This window comes from Schistocerca serialis, chromosome 8, assembly GCF_023864345.2.
Source record: "Schistocerca serialis cubense isolate TAMUIC-IGC-003099 chromosome 8, iqSchSeri2.2, whole genome shotgun sequence".
NCBI lineage: Eukaryota > Metazoa > Arthropoda > Insecta > Orthoptera > Acrididae > Schistocerca > Schistocerca serialis.
The window spans coordinates 212,908,684-212,925,771 of NC_064645.1; the positions used below are offsets into that span (position 1 = coordinate 212,908,684).

A 17,088-nucleotide genomic window follows, 5' to 3' on the forward strand; every position below is an offset into this window, starting at 1 on the left:
ATGGTGTTATGTTTTTCCAATATGCTGAGTCAGTCCTTCCGACAATAATTTCTTTTTCGATATCTTCACGTTTTTCATGCAGCCATTTCGTCTTAGCTTCCCTGCACTTCCTATTTATTTCATTCCTCAGCGACTTGTATTTATGTATTACTAGATTTCCCTGAACATTCTTGTGCTTCCTTCTTTCATAGGTTAACTGAAGTATTTCTTCTGTAGCTCATAGTTTCTTCACAGTTGCCTCGTTTATGCCTTTGTTTTTGCCTTTTCAACTTCTGTGGTTGTCTGATTTAGAGATGTCCATTCCTCTGCAACTGTACTGCCTAATGAGCTATTCCTTATTGCAGTATCTGTAGTCTTAGAGAACTTCAAGCGTCTCTGTTCATTACTTAGTATTTCTGTATCCCACTTCTTAGGGTATTGATTTATCCTGAATAATGAAATCTATGTCTGACCATGATGTAATCTAAATGAAATCTCCCCGTATCTCCCTGTCTTTCCCAGGCATACCTCTTCCTATTGTGATTCTTGAACAGAGTATTCGCTATTACTAACTGAAATTTATTGGAGAACTCAATTAGTCTTCCTCCTATATCATTCCTAATACCAAATTCTCCCGTAACCCTTTCTTCTACTCCTTCTCCGAGAACCGCGCTCCAGTCCACCATGACTGTTAGATTTTCATATCCCTTTACGTACTGACGCACCTGTTCAATATCCTCATATGTAATTTCTATCTTCGCATCTTCAGCTTGCGACGTCGGCACGTACACCTCGGCTGAATGGGAAATTACAGTTTCACCAAGCTCTGCTCTGCATGGAAGCCCACCCCTCGGGAATTGTTTACCAATCTGGACTTTGTGTCTGAGCGGGATGCGGGAACAGGCTAAGACTGTTGGTACAAAGGCCATTGTGTTATTGAATTAATTAGGGTTTTGTACATGGACATTTGTAATTCTTTCAGTAGCTGTAATATTTTTGTGTATGAATGCCTGACAGTGTTTTTTGGGAAAAGCACCACTGTTCCCCAGGCATTTTTGCGACACCTGCAGGATGTTGTCAGTGTATCGAAGCCACAGTAACACACGTCGCTATACGACGAAGTGAAGTTGTAACAGACGTTTGGGAATTTAGTAAGAGCATATTCGTTTTCAGTGGAGAAAAGGTTATGCTAATCCACTGTCATCGTGCAGTACAAGAGAGCAATTCTGGGATCCCTCGCAACACGGTCGTAATCGTCCAGTGTTGACACAGTAGCAGCCAATGGTTTTAGAAAATGCTCACTCTACATCAGTCTTTATCACTAAAAACAGTGTAAGGTGAAAGATTAGTGGTAATATGGAAATTTGTGGTGAGCTCTATGGGACCAAACTACTGAAGTCATCGGTCCCTAGGCTTACGCATTACTTAATCTAGCTTAAACTAACTTACGCTAAGGACAACACACACACACCTATGCCCGAGGGAGGACTCGAACCTCCGACGGGGACAGCCGCGCGAACCGTGACAAGGCGCCCTCGACCGCACAGCTACCCCGCGCGGCGAAAGCAAAGTGTTATAAAAGCAGTTTAGAGAATGAACTCACCGTAAGGACGAACACGTCGCCTGTGTTGGCGTCCACTCGAAAGTGTCCATCATCACTTCTATCAAGAGCGACTCCTGGCCCCGAGATGGAATACACCACGTCTTGTGGACGCTCCACGTCGCCATCCACAGCCTTCACCTGTAATGTTTTAGAATTTGTGTAACATAGCTTGCGTAAATACCAACTAGAATTGGGATCTGTTTAAATATGCTCAAAAAATTTGTAAGACATGACATCATAGCGTGAAGGAGATCCAGCGATTTGTATTATTTGTTAGAAGTTTTAATAATCGTAATCGTAATAATAAGCAAGTTGTAATTACATTCTGTTGCCATCAAGACTATGGAATTTTTCAGCAAATTCTAAATATTTCGCTAAAAGCGCCAAAATGTCGACTTCGTGTACGAGTATGAAACTGAGTACTGGCTACTGGATCGTAACTGACATTTCGATACAAGACAAAATCAAGATGGTGGCCATTTTGGAATCCACCATCCTGGATGCAACTCGTAATTTTCGTTTGGAAAGGGATCATGAGATGTGTCAAACAGACAGAGAAAGAATGGATCTCCAAAAACAAAGTGATCTGATTAGAAAGGGGAGAAGTAAAAACGGAAATACAACGTAGGTTTGGAAGTGGTATTAATATTCAGGGTGAATGAATATCAAAGGTAAGATTAGCTGATGACATTGATATCCTCGGTAAAAGTGAGGAAGAACTGCAGGACCTGCTGAATGGATGAACAGTCCGCTGAGCACACATTATGCATTGAGGGTAAACCGAAAGTATTGAGCAGTAGTGGAAATGACGTCAGCGATAAAGTTAACATCAAAACTGGGTGAAGACAGAGACTGGGATACATTCAACAAATAATGAGCGTGGTAGAGGTAATCGTGGCTCACTTAATGAAAGCGGACAGAGGACTGACGGACCCCCCCCCCCCCCCCACACCAAAAAAAAGTATTTGTCGCACAAGCCGTAGAAAATGGGGTGGAAACTCGTAGTAAATAAAATATATCCTTTGTCTTCCAGGAAGGTTGAATTCGTACAACTGTTCCCGTAATACACTGATGTGAAAAACGGCATGGGATACCTAATATTGCGCCGGATTTCCTTTTGCCCGGCGTAATACAACAACTCGACGTGACATGGACTCAAGAAGTTCTTTAAGTGCCCTGCAGAAATCTGAGCCATGCTGCCTCTATAGCCGTCCATAATTGCTAAAGTGTTGCCTGTGCAGGATTTTGTGCACAAAGTGACCTCTCACCTATGCCCCATAAAGTTCCTTAGGATTCACGCCGGGCGGTGTGAGTGGCCAAATCATTCGCTTCATTTGTCCAGAATGTTCTTCAAACAATTGTGGTTCGGTGAACTGTCGCATCGTCATCCATATAAATTCCGTCGTTGTCTGGGAACATAAAGTGCATGAATGGTTGCAAATGGTCTTCAGGTAGCCAAACGTAACCACTTCCAGTCGATGATCGGTTCAGCCGGAACAGAGGACCCAGTCCATTCCATGTCAACACAGCCCATTATGGAACCACCACCAGCTTGTGTAGTGCCTTGTTGACAACTTGGGTCCATGGTTGGTGGGGTCCGCGCCACACTCGAAGCATACCATTAGCTCTTACCAACTGAAATAAGACTCATCTGACCAGACCATGTTTTTCCAGGCGTCTAGGTCCGAATCGCTGTGGTCACAAGCCAGGACAGTCACTGCAGAGCATGCCGTGTTCTTAGCAAAGGCACTCGAATCGGTCATTTGCTGCCATAGCCCATTAACGCCAAATTTCGCCGGACTGTCCTAAGGGATACGTTGGTTGTAAATCCTATATTTTATTTTTATGGTGATTTCAAGTAACTTTGTTTGTGTTAGCGCTGACAGCTCTTTGCAGAAGCCACTGCTCTCTGTCGCTAAGTGAAGATCTTGGCCACTGCGTTGTCCGTGATGAGAGGCAATGCCTGAAAGTTGGTATTCTCGGCACACTCTTGACATCCTTGATCACGGAATATTGAGCTCGCTAACGATTTCCGAAAACGATATCATCCCGTGTTCAGAGTCTGTTAATTCCTGTCGTGCAGCCATAACAAGGTCGGAAATCTTTTCACATGAATCACCTGAGTCCTAGTGACAGCTCCACCAACGCACCTCCCTTATACGAGGGCAGTTCAATAAGTAATGCAACACATTTTTTTTCTGAAACAGGGGTTGTTTTATTCAGCATTGAAATACACCAGGTTATTCCCCAATCTTTTAGCTACACAACACTATTTTTCAACGTAATCTCCATTCAATGCTACGGCCTTACGCCACCTTGAAATGAGGGCCTGTATGCCTGCACGGTACCATTCCACTGGTCGATGTCAGAGCCAACGTCGTACTGGATCAATAACTTCTTCATCATCCGCGTAGTGCCTCCCACGGATTGCGTCCTTCATTGGGCCAAACATATGGAAATCCGACGGTGCGAGATCGGGGCTGTAGGGTGCATGAGGAAGAACAGTCCACTGAAGTTTTGGAGCTCCTCTCGGGTGCGAAGACTTGTGTGAGGTCTCGCGTGATCGGGTGCGAAGACTTGTGTGAGGTCTTGCGTTGTCATGAAGAAAGAGAAGTTCGTTCAGATTTTTGTGCCTACGAACACGCTGAAGTCGTTTCTTCAATTTCTGAAGAGTAGCACAATACACTTCAGAGTTGATCGTTTGACCATGGGGAAGGACATCGAACAGAATAACCCCTTCAGCGTCCCAGAAGACTGTAACCATGACTTTACCGGCTGAGGGTATGGCTTTAAACATTTTCTTGGTAGGGGAGTGGGTGTGGCGCCACTCCATTGATTGCCGTTTTGTTTCAGGTTCGAAGTGATGAACCCATGTTTCATCGCCTGTAACAATCTTTGACAAGAAATTGTCACCCTCAGCCACATGACGAGCAAGCAATTCCGCACAGATGGTTCTCCTTTGCTCTTTATGGTGTTCGGTTAGACAACGAGGGACCCAGCGGGAACAAACCTTTGAATATCCCAACTGGTGAACAATTGTGACAGCACTACCAACAGAGATGTCAAGTTGAGCACTGAGTTGTTTGATGGTGATCCGTCGATCATCTCGAACGAGTGTGTTCGCACGCTCCGCCATTGCAGGAGTCACAGCTGTGCACGGCCGGCCCGCACGCGGGAGATCAGACAGTCTTGCTTGACCTTGCGGCGATGACGACACACGCTTTGCCCAACGACTCACCGTGCTTTTGTCCACTGCCAGATCACCGTAGACATTCTGGAAGCGCCTATGAATATCTGAGATGCCCTGGTTTTCCGCCAAAAGAAACTCGATCACTGCCCGTTGTTTGCAACGCACATCCGTTACAGACGCCATTTTAACAGCTCCGTACAGCGCTGCCACCAGTCGAAAGTCAATGAAACTATACGAGACGAAGCGGGAATGTTTTAAAATATTCCACAAGAAATTTCCGGTTTTTTCAACCAAAATTGGCCGAGAAAAAAAATGTGTTGCATTACTTATTGAACTGCCCTCGTATATCTCGTGTACACGATACGACTACCACATGCGCATATCGTTGTCCCATGACTTTTGCCACCTTAGCGTACGTTGCGGAAAGAATTGGTTACAAACAGCCATTGTTAAAACATTGAAGCTTACAGCCATATGAGTGTATCACTTCCTCTTCCTGGCTACAAATTGACGCTAATTCTATTACCGCTCGGAGGTTAGCATCTGCCCATGTAGGGAGATTCTGTATAAATCCCACCTCATCCACAAATAAAATGCACTTTGTGAAATTCCGATCTGCGGCATTTTAAGCCATTGATAGATTTACAACCTGACTTACTGATCTTGTGGTGATGGATCTTTGATACGCTGTAAGTGATGCGAATAAAGTGACTCCCCGAGCTGTATTGATCTTTAAACGTCGCGATTGTTTTCTTGAACACAACCAAGATAGCAGCAATACTGTTTACAAAAAAGGCGGGTGCAGCGAACGTACGCGGACATTGCCAACCAGAAGATACCATGGTCCAGCACGGTGACGTACCTTGGGACGATACTGGACAAAGAGCTGACATACACCACATATTGGATAACGGAAACAGAATTGAACGAAGATGTTGAAAGCCTTCACACCTCTCTTTAAAATTATGCAAGGGAACGGTACATCACTTAATAATACTGGGAATGACATCTTTGGGAACTATTTGCGTATCCGACATGATCAAACTAAAGCCACTCCAAAACAAATGTCTGGTGTGAAGCCTGGAAGCCTCCAAGGTGAGCTAGACCATGGGACACGCATGAGGACCTGGAAGAGAAAATAATGACTTATCGATAAGATCAAAGAACACGTGACAAACTTGCTCATTGGAATCATACGATAACGCGACATTGTAGTCCAAGCCAGCCCACAGAGTTTGCACAAATATGAATGGCTCAGAGCCAGTACGCAGAATTCACCGGAAAGCTCAGGATAAAGGCGTAGGCACTGAGCTACATGTCCAAGAAGATGCAACTGCAATACGAAATAGCAAACAATTTAATCGGTGAAAAGCACAAATGAATCCTCACCATTATCTAACATTAAAAGACCTAAAGAATGCGCCCAAGTTTGAAAGTGAACAAATAAAAAACTTTATAAAATCCTTGAAGTACCTAAAACAGCAGAAGAAAAAAACTTTGAAGATGATCACTGTTCGTCTCCGAAAACACAAAGAAATTTAAAAAAAAAGGCTGATCTCTTTAGCAGCTCCAGTACTCTCCTTATGAGAAGACTGAATTTTAGCTCAATAGCTATTTCTTTCAGAACATACAGTATTTTATCTAGTTTTAATTGTTAACAATCTTGTAAAAGTACGGGACACATTTTTTTTCAAACACAGTGCGTGAAATGGACAGTAATCGTCCTAATACAGTTCCTGGGACACATTTGCATTTGTGGAAAGATGTCCGATCAGGATAGCAAGCTGCGGATTGACTGTCACAAAGTCGTCGACCTCATGCTAAAGTATCCTCGTCAGGTGAGTCGAAAGCTTTCGGAAGGCTATTGCACACACACTTAGTGACTTTTGTTCGTGTTCCCTAAGATGTCTGTACGAGTCGAGTTTTGCATTCTCAGTGAATTTATTATGCTTGCCTCCGAGATGGTAGTTATATCTGAACTCGTGGTAGTTCCAATATTCAGCTAGTGTTCCTTTTTAGGATTGCGTTCCTCAATCAATATAACTGGAACCCTTACAGGATCGCTTTGTTGCCCTTCGTCTGTTTGTTAGACTGTTAAAAACCCTTTTACTCAGGAGTGGGTAGACGTATCAACTTAAAATTTATGCCGTATGGTGAGATCTGCGGTTGCTTGGAAATGTAAAAAATCGAACCTTCTAAGTCGTATTTTTATACTCGAAAACTCACCCATAAAAATCTATAGGGTACTTCCCGCTGATGTAGAAACATGAAATTTGGCCAGAAGCAAGAATTCATAATAAAACCACAGGCAAAAATCCGAAAAGTTTTAATTTGTAATTATATCGTACGAAACAAGAATGTTGAAACTGAAGTGGACTGATAAGGTGAGCAATAAGGAGGTTCTCCGTAGAGTCTACGAAGAAAGCAATATATAGAAAGCACTGACAAGAAGGGACAGGGTGATAGGACACCTGTTAAGAGAACAGGGAATAACTTCCATGGTATTAGAGGGATCTGGCACAGGAGTCGAATTCGTGGTGGGCTGCATAAAACCAAACAGGCTGATGACAAAAGAACAAGCGAAGAAAATTATAGACATTTGTTGTCCGGCTGTCTGTCCGTCTTTTAAGACCGCTTTATCTCATGGACGGGTGGATGCACAGAGTTGAAATACATGTCGCATACTAAGGTCTATCATATCCTTGGTGACGTATAAAAGTTAAGCTTCTAAGTCGTTGCAGTCAACAGATACAGCTATTTATGTAATATATTTTGATAATCGCAAATTCAACTTATTAAAAACTACATGTTACTTCCCGTTGACTTTGAACCACGAAATTTGCAGGAAGCAAGGTTTCACAGTACAGGTTAAGGAGAAAGATCTGAAAATTGTTAATTTGTAATTATATCAGAAAAAACATTTTTATTTTGTGATTTATTATCCGACTTTAAAGTTAAAATTAAAACATTTTTCGAAGTCTTGGAATTCCAGGGATCGATATCTTGCGAGTATCATTATCGAAACACGCAAAAATCGCCGAGATTCTGGATTCCTGGGTTGAATGAACTGTCCATACAAATAACTAAATGTGCTCGGAACCCTCGGAGCCCGAGTCCTATTTGCACCTGGCCAATTTTTTTGTAAATTGGCGTGATGACAACACCTGTTTTCCATAAGTAACGGAAAGGTGTGTCGCACAGATGCAGGATACAAATGAACATATAAGAAACTATCAGCCTCGATTGCGGTAATGAAACCAACCTTTACCTAGGTTTCAGCCCAAATAATTGAGCCTTATTCAGAACATATGCCTGAATCTATAATTTGTCTAACAGGGCATGGTCTAGGAAAAAGGTTCAAATGGCTCTGAGCACCATGGGACTTAACATCCGAGGTCATCAGTCCCCTAGAACTTAGAACTACTTAAACCTAGCTAATCTAAGGACATCACATACATCCATGCCGGAGGCAGGATTCGAACCTGCGACCGTAGCGATTGCCCGGATCCAGACTGAAGTGCCTAGAACCTCTCGGCCACTGCGGCTGGCCATGATCTAGAAATAAAACAGTCTGAATAGGCGTAGTCACATTTTAAAAATACGGTACGTAAGTATTAAGCCAACACCAGGACTTAACGTAAGCTCTGGCGTGCGCCTCGTCTCCATGGACGCCGTGTGTTGGGCCTCCGTTGAGTTTAGGGCTCACGTTGAGTTTCACGTGAGCACCCGAGGCCCACCGCACGGCGTCCATGCAGACGAGGCGCACGCCAGAGCTTAAGTCTTGTGTTAGCTTAGTACTTATGGACCGCATTTTTAAAATGTGACAACGCCTATTCAGACTGTTTTATTTCTAGACCATGCCCTCTTAGACAAATTATAGATTCAGGTATACCTTCTGAAGAAGGCGCAATTCTTTGGGCTGAAGCCTAGGTAAAGGTTGGTTTCAGTACGGCAATCGAGGCTGATAATTTCTTATGTATTAGATTATCATGATTGTTGACTGGGCTGCAGTGTCGATAGTACGTAAATGAAGAAGCCTACTGACCGTGAGTATCCTCCTGGGCAGGTGGGCGGGGTCCTCCTCCTCCTGCAGCTCTGCGCGGTACACGGGCTGCTGGAAGACCGGCGGCAGGTCGTTGGCGTCCAGCAGCGTCACCACGAGCTCTGCCCGGGACACGGCCGGCGCTGTCGATGCATCGCGTCCCCGCGATGCGGCCAGCCGCAGCTCGTACTGTCAAACAAAACGTCGCCGTCACCGTTGATACTGTGGCCCGTGATTCACGACTCGCTGCCATACAATGCTATGCTGCAGGAAAACCGGAAAAGAAGTAATCGAAATGTGTCAATTGTGGTGCTATAGAGGGTGATAAAAAGTTTCCGTTACAGGCTTCTAGTGGCTCTAGATGTGACTTAGTAGATGAAGTTTTGATAAGGAGACCGTGTCCGGAAATATATAATTTACATGTAAGATCAGTTGGAGGATCGGCCGGCTGGAGTGGCCGTGCGGTTCTAGGCGCTGCTGTCTGGAGCCAAGCGACCGCTACGGTCGCAGGTTCGAATCCTGCCTCGGGCATGGATGTGTGTGATGTCCTTAGGTTAGTTAGGTTTAATTAGTTCCAAGTTCTAGGCGACTGATGACCTCAGAAGTTAAGTCGCATAGTGCTCAGAGCCATTTGAACCATTTGAATCAGTTGGAGGATCGGATCACTTTTAAATATTCCGCTTTGCGGTACGCGCATAGCGGAGACAATGAGTTCTGATCTGCGTAGGAGCACATGTTAGGGGCAGTGTTTCGAGCGTTTGTCCTCGGGTTCTCTTCTGCAGTCGCCCGCTGTGGCCGAGTGGTTCTAGGTTCTTCAGTCCGGACCGCGCTGCTGCTACGGTCGCAGGTTCGAATCCTGCCTCGGGCATGGATGTGTGTGATGTCCTTAGGATAGTTAGGTTTAAGTAGTTTGTAAGAGGCAGACCAGAGAGCAGTGTCGGCTGCAGAGAGCAGTGTCGGCTGCAGTAAGAGCTGTGTGGACAGTAGTAGTGGTAGCTGGCAGTCGTGTGTATGGAGTTGGTTGGGCCGGTCGTGGGGAGCGACGGCGGTGCCTGAGCTATGTTGTTGTTGTTGTTGTGGTCTTCAGTCCTGAGACTGGTTTGATGCAGCTCTCCATGCTACTCTATCCTGTGCAAGCTTCTTCATCTCCCAGTTCCTACTGCAACCTACATCATTCTGAATCTGCTTAGTGTATTCATCTCTTGGTCTCCCTCTACGATTTTTACCCTCCACGCTGCCCTCCAATGCTAAATTTGTGATCCCTTGATGTCTCAGGACATGTCCTACCAACCGGTCCCTTCTTCTCGTCAAGTTGTGCCACAAACTCTTCTTCTCTCCAATTCTATTCAATACCTCATCATTAGTTATGTGATCTACCCATCTACTCTTCAGCATTCTTCTGTAGCACCACATTTCGAAAGCTTCTATTCTCTTCCTGTCCAAACTACTTATCGTCCATGTTTCACTTCCATACATGGCTACACATACTTTCAGAAATGACTTCCTGACACTTAAATCTGTACTCAATGTTAACAAATTTCTCTTCTTCAGAAACGCTTTCCTTGCCATTGCCAGTCTACATTTTATATCTTCTCTACTTCGACCATATCAATTATTTTGCTCCACAAATAGCAAAACTCCTTTACTACTTTAAGTGTCCCATTCCCTAATCTAATTCCCTCAGCATCACCCGACTTAATTCGACTACATTCCATTATCCTCGTTTTGCTTTTGTTGATATTCATCATATATCCTCCTTTCAAGACACTGTCCATTCTGTTCAACTGCTCTTCCAAGTCCTTTGCTGTCTCTGACAGAATTACAATGTCAACGGGGAACCTCAAAGTTTTTATCTCTTCTCCTGGATTTTAATACCTACTCCAAATTTTTCTTTTGTTTCCTTTACTGCTTGCTCAATATACAGATTGAATAACATTGGGGATAGGCTACAACCCTGTCTCACTCCCTTCCCAACAACTGCTTTCCTTTCATGCCCCTCAACTCTTATAACTGCCATCTGGTTTCTGTACAAATTGTAAATAGCTTTTGCCCCCTGTATTTTACCCCTGCCACCTTTAGAATTTTAAAGAGAGCATTCCAGTCAACATTGTCAAATGCTTTCCCTAAGTCTACAAATGCTAGAAACGTAGGTTTGGCTTTCCTTAATCTTTCTTCTAAGGTAAGTCGTAAGGTCAGTATTGCCTCACGTGTTCCAATATTTCTACGGAATTCAAACTGATCTTCCCCGATGTCGGCTTCTACCAGTTTTTCCATTCGTCTGTAAAGAATTCGTGTTAGTATTTTGCAACTGTGACTTATTAAACTGATAGTTCGGTAATTTTCACATCTGTCAACACCTGCTTTCTTTGGGATTGGGATTATTATATTCTTCTTGAAGTCTGAGGGTACTTCGCCTGTCTCATACATCTACCTCACCAGATGGTAGAGTTTTGTCAGGACTGGCTCTCCCAAGGCCGTGAGTAGTTCTAATGGAATGTTGCCTACTCCCGGGGCCTTGTTTCGGCTCAGGTCTTTCAGTGCTCTGTCAAACTCTTCACGTAGTATCGTATGTCCCATTTCATCTTCATCTACATCCTCTTCCATTTCCATAATATTGCCCTCAAGTACATCACCCTTGTATAGACCCTCCATATACTCCTTCCACCTTTCTGCTTTCCCTTCTTTGCTTAGAACTGGGTTTCCATCTGAGCTCTTGATATTCATACAAGGTTCTCTTTTCTCCTAAGGTCTCTTTAATTTTCCTGTAGGCAGTATCTGTCTTACCCCTAGTGAGATAAGCCTCTACATCCGTACATTTGTCCTCTAGCCATGTCTGCTTAGCCGTTTTGCACTTCCTGTCGATCTCATTTTTGAGAGGATTATATTCCTTTTTGCCTGCTTCATTTGCTGCATTTTTATATTTTCTCCTTTCATCAGTTAAATTCAATATTTCTTATGTTACCCAAGGATTTTTACTAGCCCTCGTTTTTTTACCTACTTGATCCTCTGCTGTCTTCACTACTTCATGCCTCAGAGCTACTCATTCTTCTTCTACTGTACTTCTTTCCCCCACTGCTGTCAATTGTTCCCTTATGCTCTCCCTGAAACTCTGTACAACCTCTGGTTTAGTCAGTTTATCCAGGTCCCATCTCCTTAAATTCCCACCTTTTTGCAGTTTCTTCAATTTTAATCTGCAGTTCATAACCAATAGATTGTGGTCAGAGTCCACATCTGCCCCTGGAAATGTCTTACAATTTAAAACCTGGTTCCTAAATCTCTGTCTTACCATTATATAATCTATCTGATACCTCATAGTATCTCCAGGCTTCTTCCATGTATACAACCCTCTTTCATGATTCTTGAACCAAGTGTTAGCTATGATTAAGTTATGCTCTGTGCAAAATTCTACCAGACGGCTTCCTCTTTCGTTTCTTACCCCCAATCCATATTCACCTACTATGTTTCCTTCTCTCTCTTCTCCTACCATCGAATTCCAGTCACCCATGACTATTAAATTTTCGTCTCCCTTCACTACCTGAATAATTTCTTTTAACTCATCATACATTTCATCAATTTCTTCATCATCTGCAGAGCTAGTTGGCACATAAACTTGTACTACTGTAGTAGGTGTGGGCTTCGTGTCCATCTTGGCCACAATAATGCGTTCACTATGCTGTTTGTAGTAGCTTACCCGCAAGCCTATTTTTTTATTCATTATTAAACCTACCCCTGCATTACCTCTATTCGATTTTGTATTTATAACCCTGTATTCACCTGACCAAAAGTCTTGTTCCTCGTGCCACCGAACTTCACTAATTCCCACTATATCTAACTTTAACCTACCCATCTCCCTTTTTAAATTTTCTAACCTACCTGCTCGATTAAGGTATCTGACATTCCACGCTCCGATCCGTAGAACGCCAGTTTTCTCTCTCCTGATAACAACATCCTCTTGAGTAGTCCCCGCCCGGAGATCCGAATGGGGGACTATTTTACCTCCGGAATATTTTACCCAAGAGGACGCCATCATCATTTAACCATACAGTAAAGCTGCATGCCCTCGGGAAAAATTACGGCTGTCGTTTCCCTTTGCTTTCAGCCGTTCGCAGTTCCAGCACAGCAAGGCTGTTTTGGTTATTGTTACAATGCCAGATCAGTCAATCATCCAGACTGTTGCCCCAGCAACTACTGAAAAGGCTGCTGCCCCTTTTCAGAAACCACACATTTGTCTGGCCTCTCAACAGATACCCCTCCGTTGTGATTGCACCTACGGTACGGCCATCTGTATCGCTGAGGTACGCAAGCCACCCCACCAACGGCAAGGTCCATGGTTCATGGGAGGGCTGAGCTATGTAATATAAGGTAAAAGCAGTCGCGCGCATATATAGTTTGTTACAACAAAATTTGTGCTATTGTAATGTAAATGTTTCAGAAAATCTTTTAATAATAATCCTTTTTAAAAAATTAACTTTTTGACAATCATTCATCTGAATTTAATGAATTTCCTAATTTCTGCAATCCATGGTCATACCGATTATCGTAAAGAGAAATCAGTCGTTTCCTTTTATAAATGACAAATCTAGCGGCCAGCATTGCACTGGGCTGTGCCAGAAAAATTTCTTATTGGAGCAGATACATACGCGTTATCCGGCGACTTAATTGAGGTAAGAAATTTCAATTTATTCAGAATGATCTTTCACGGCCATGACGCAGCACTGCTGACGTTCAAAATTTACCAGTTTAAATTCACGGTCAATTATTGAAAGGTTATAAGTGAGCCACAATTTTATTGAGAAGTTAGTCACGTTATTATTGCGAGGTTACGGAATAATAGACTGCTGGGAGGTGACACAAAATGTGAATGTTATAATTATTTTTTAACTGTTGGGAGGTTACAAGTTTTAAGTCTAAGGGACTGATGACCTCAGATGTTAAGTCCTATAGTGCTTAGAGCCATGTGAACCATTTTTTTTTTCTTCTGCGTGTCGGAGATCGTCCTCTTCAAAGCCGAGAAAGCAGCGCGTTCGTGGAACACCACAATCAATCCTCCTTGTTGCGAACGTACCAGTTCCTAGCAGCCGTTGCTGTAGTCGGACGAAGATGTCATGTGACGTCATAGTTACAACACCGACTGAAACGGTGCTCTCTTCTCAGCCGTGTGCGTAGCGTGAAGCGGAATATTTGAGTGATCCGATCTTCAGACTGAATTTACATTCAAACGGTACATTTCTGGACATGTGTTGCTTATCAAAACTTTGTCTACTTAGTACACAGGCGGCTATAAAAGGAATTTTCAATCACCCTGTAGAAAGGTATTGAAAATTATAGGGACTGGTAAGATAAGGAAGGAGCAGGTTTTCCGGAAATCGGTGAGGAAAGGAACATATAGAAAACCTGGAAAACATATACAAGGAGAAGTGACTGGATTATAGGTCAACTGTTAAGACACCAGCGAATAACTTTCATGGTACTATAGAGAGCCATATCGAACTAGCCAAAGTGGATTTGAAAGAGATAGAGAGGGAGAAAGGGAGAGAGGGAGAGAGAGAGAGAGAGAGAGCGAGAGAGAGAGAGATAGAGAGAGAGGAAAGAAGTCCGATGTACAAGCTTCTTGGTTACCACTTTTTTAGCACCTTACTTTACATCTGCACTTTATATGTAATTATACGGAACTCGTCGCTGTTTTCATAAATCTGAGATCGATTGCAACCACTCAATCTGTTCCCAATCGATTGCTTGAGATGAAAACTCCTTCGTAAAGGATAGCTTGAAATGTACGTAATGGAAGTTGCTTCTCGTGTAACAAAACTAACACATTCCGGCCAGTATATAAAACTACTTGAAATCGTCCCTCCTTTTCCATTTCAAACTTTTGACTTGAATTTACATTATCAGCTTTCTGCGTGTTGATCAACTTTTAGTACTTGGTTGCTCCTCTAGAAATTATTCCCGGCTCTAATAACATGTGTTGGAAAACAGAACCACATCTTATTCGCCGATACATGAGGGCATTATTCAACTTAACTTCGACACTTTATTTAGGAAAGTTTTTGAAGCAGTTGGCGTATTTCAGTTGCAGCACATGGTTAAAACCTCTCGATTATGGTAACTTCTTTTGCTTAAAAGACGATAATTTAATCGCTATTAATTGAGTAAACCACTGATAAAGATACGTACATTACTCTCGTAATACTTTGCCTAGACGAAATCCAATTTTAGTTTCGTAATCCTCTGATGAAACGGGTCATCCGATTCGGATCACAGTAAAATTCTGTGCTACTTTTGTTTTGCCAGTTTTCTGGCGATTTTGATAATTGTATGTTTCCAGCCATTCCAGCTCCCTTTCAAGCCGGGTCAGTTAATAATTGTAAACACGTTTTGCATAAAATGGCTCTGAGCACTATGGGACTTAACATCTGTAGTCATCAGTCCCCTAGAACTTAGAACTACTTAAACCTAACTAACCTAAAGACATCAGACACATCCATGCCCGAGGCAGGATTCGAACCTGCGACCGTAGCAGTCGCGCGGTTCCGGACTGAGCGCCGAGAACCGCGAGACCACCGCGGCCGGCGTTTTTTGCATACGAACAGAACAGAACAATTTATGAATGACTTCTAAGTCACTTGGATACGCTGCATTTATCCATATAAAATCAAATAATTTTTTTAAAGGATCAATTTTCCGACTAGTCTACACTATGCGTTGCAAATTCGTTTCTTTTGCCAGCCTCTCCATCTCAGAGTACCACTTGCACTCTATGCCCTCAATTACTTGTCGGATGGATTCCAATCTATGTATTCCCCTCAAATCTTTATCCTTTATCGACCCCTCTACTACCACACTCTTTAAAATTCTAAAGGTGGCAGGGGTAAAATACAGGGAGCGAAAGGCTATTTACAATTTGTACAGAAACCAGATGGCAGTTATAAGAGTCGAGGGACATGAAAGGGAAGCAGTGGTTGGGAAGGGAGTACGACAGGGTTGTAGCCTCTCCCCGATGTTGTTCAATCTGTATATTGAGCAAGCAGTGAAGGAAACAAAAGAAAAATTCGGAGTAGGTATTAAAATTCATGGAGAAGAAATAAAAACTTTGAGGTTCGCCGATGACATTGTAATTCTGTCAGAGACAGCAAAGGACTTGGAAGAGCAGTTGAATGGAATGGACAGTGTCTTGAAAGGAGGATATAAGATGAAGATCAACAAAAGCAAAACAAGGATAATGGAATGTAGTCTAATTAAGTCGGGTGATGCTGAGGGAATTAGATTAGGAAATGAGGCACTTAAAGTAGTAAAGGAGTTTTGCTATTTGGGGAGCAAAATAACTGATGATGGTCGAAGTAGAGAGGATATAAAATGTAGGCTGGCAATGGCAAGGAAAGCGTTTCTGAAGAAGAGAAATTTGTTAACATCCAGTATTGATTTAAGTGTCAGGAAGTCATTTCTGAAAGTATTCGTATGTAGTGTAGCCATGTATGGAAGTGAAACATGGACGATAAATAGTTTGGACAAGAAGAGAATAGAAGCTTTCGAAATGTGGTGCTACAGAAGAATGCTGAAGATTAGATGGGTAGATCACATAACTAATGAGGAAGTATTGAATAGGATTGGGGAGAAGAGAAGATTGTGGCACAACTTGACCAGAAGAAGGGATCGGTTGGTAGGACATGTTCTGAGGCATCAAGGGATCACCAATTTAGTATTGGAGGGCAGCGTGGAGGGTAAAAATCGTAGAGGGAGACCAAGAGATGAATACACTAAGCAGATTCAGAAGGATGTAGGTTGCAGTAGGTACTGTGAGATGAAAAAGCTTGCACAGGATAGAGTAGCATGGAGAGCTGCATCAAACCAGTCTCAGGACTGAAGACCACAACAACAGCAACAACATACTACCACAGATGTTATTCCCTGACGTCTTAATATTCGTCCTGCCATTCTGTCCCATATTCTTGTCACTGTTTTTCATGCGTCCCAAAGTATACTTAATGGCAATATGGCAGTGGAGCTCCACAAAAACAAGATGTGACTATATCTAGCGTTAGTTAAAGTGCTGTGTGCTAAAATCTATCTTATGTGACTAGAAGAAAGTGAAGAGTGGTGTAATAAAAAAGCTGGCCACGAAGATGCTTTGAAATTAAGCGAAACCCGTTTTCTCTTAAAACGACTTTCATTGCCGTCGCAAACACGAGTGTAAGTACTATTCCGAGGTGGAAAAGGTTGGCACTAGAGAAAAATTTATTGCTCGTGGCATCAAAGTCGATAGAAGACTAAAAG

The 17,088-nt window shown here is 42.9% G+C and overlaps 1 pseudogene; it reads right to left on the minus strand.

The window, feature by feature from the left end:
- Positions 1–17,088, minus strand: part of LOC126416929 (neural-cadherin-like) — a 183,179-nt pseudogene that overhangs the window by 138,148 nt on the left and 27,943 nt on the right.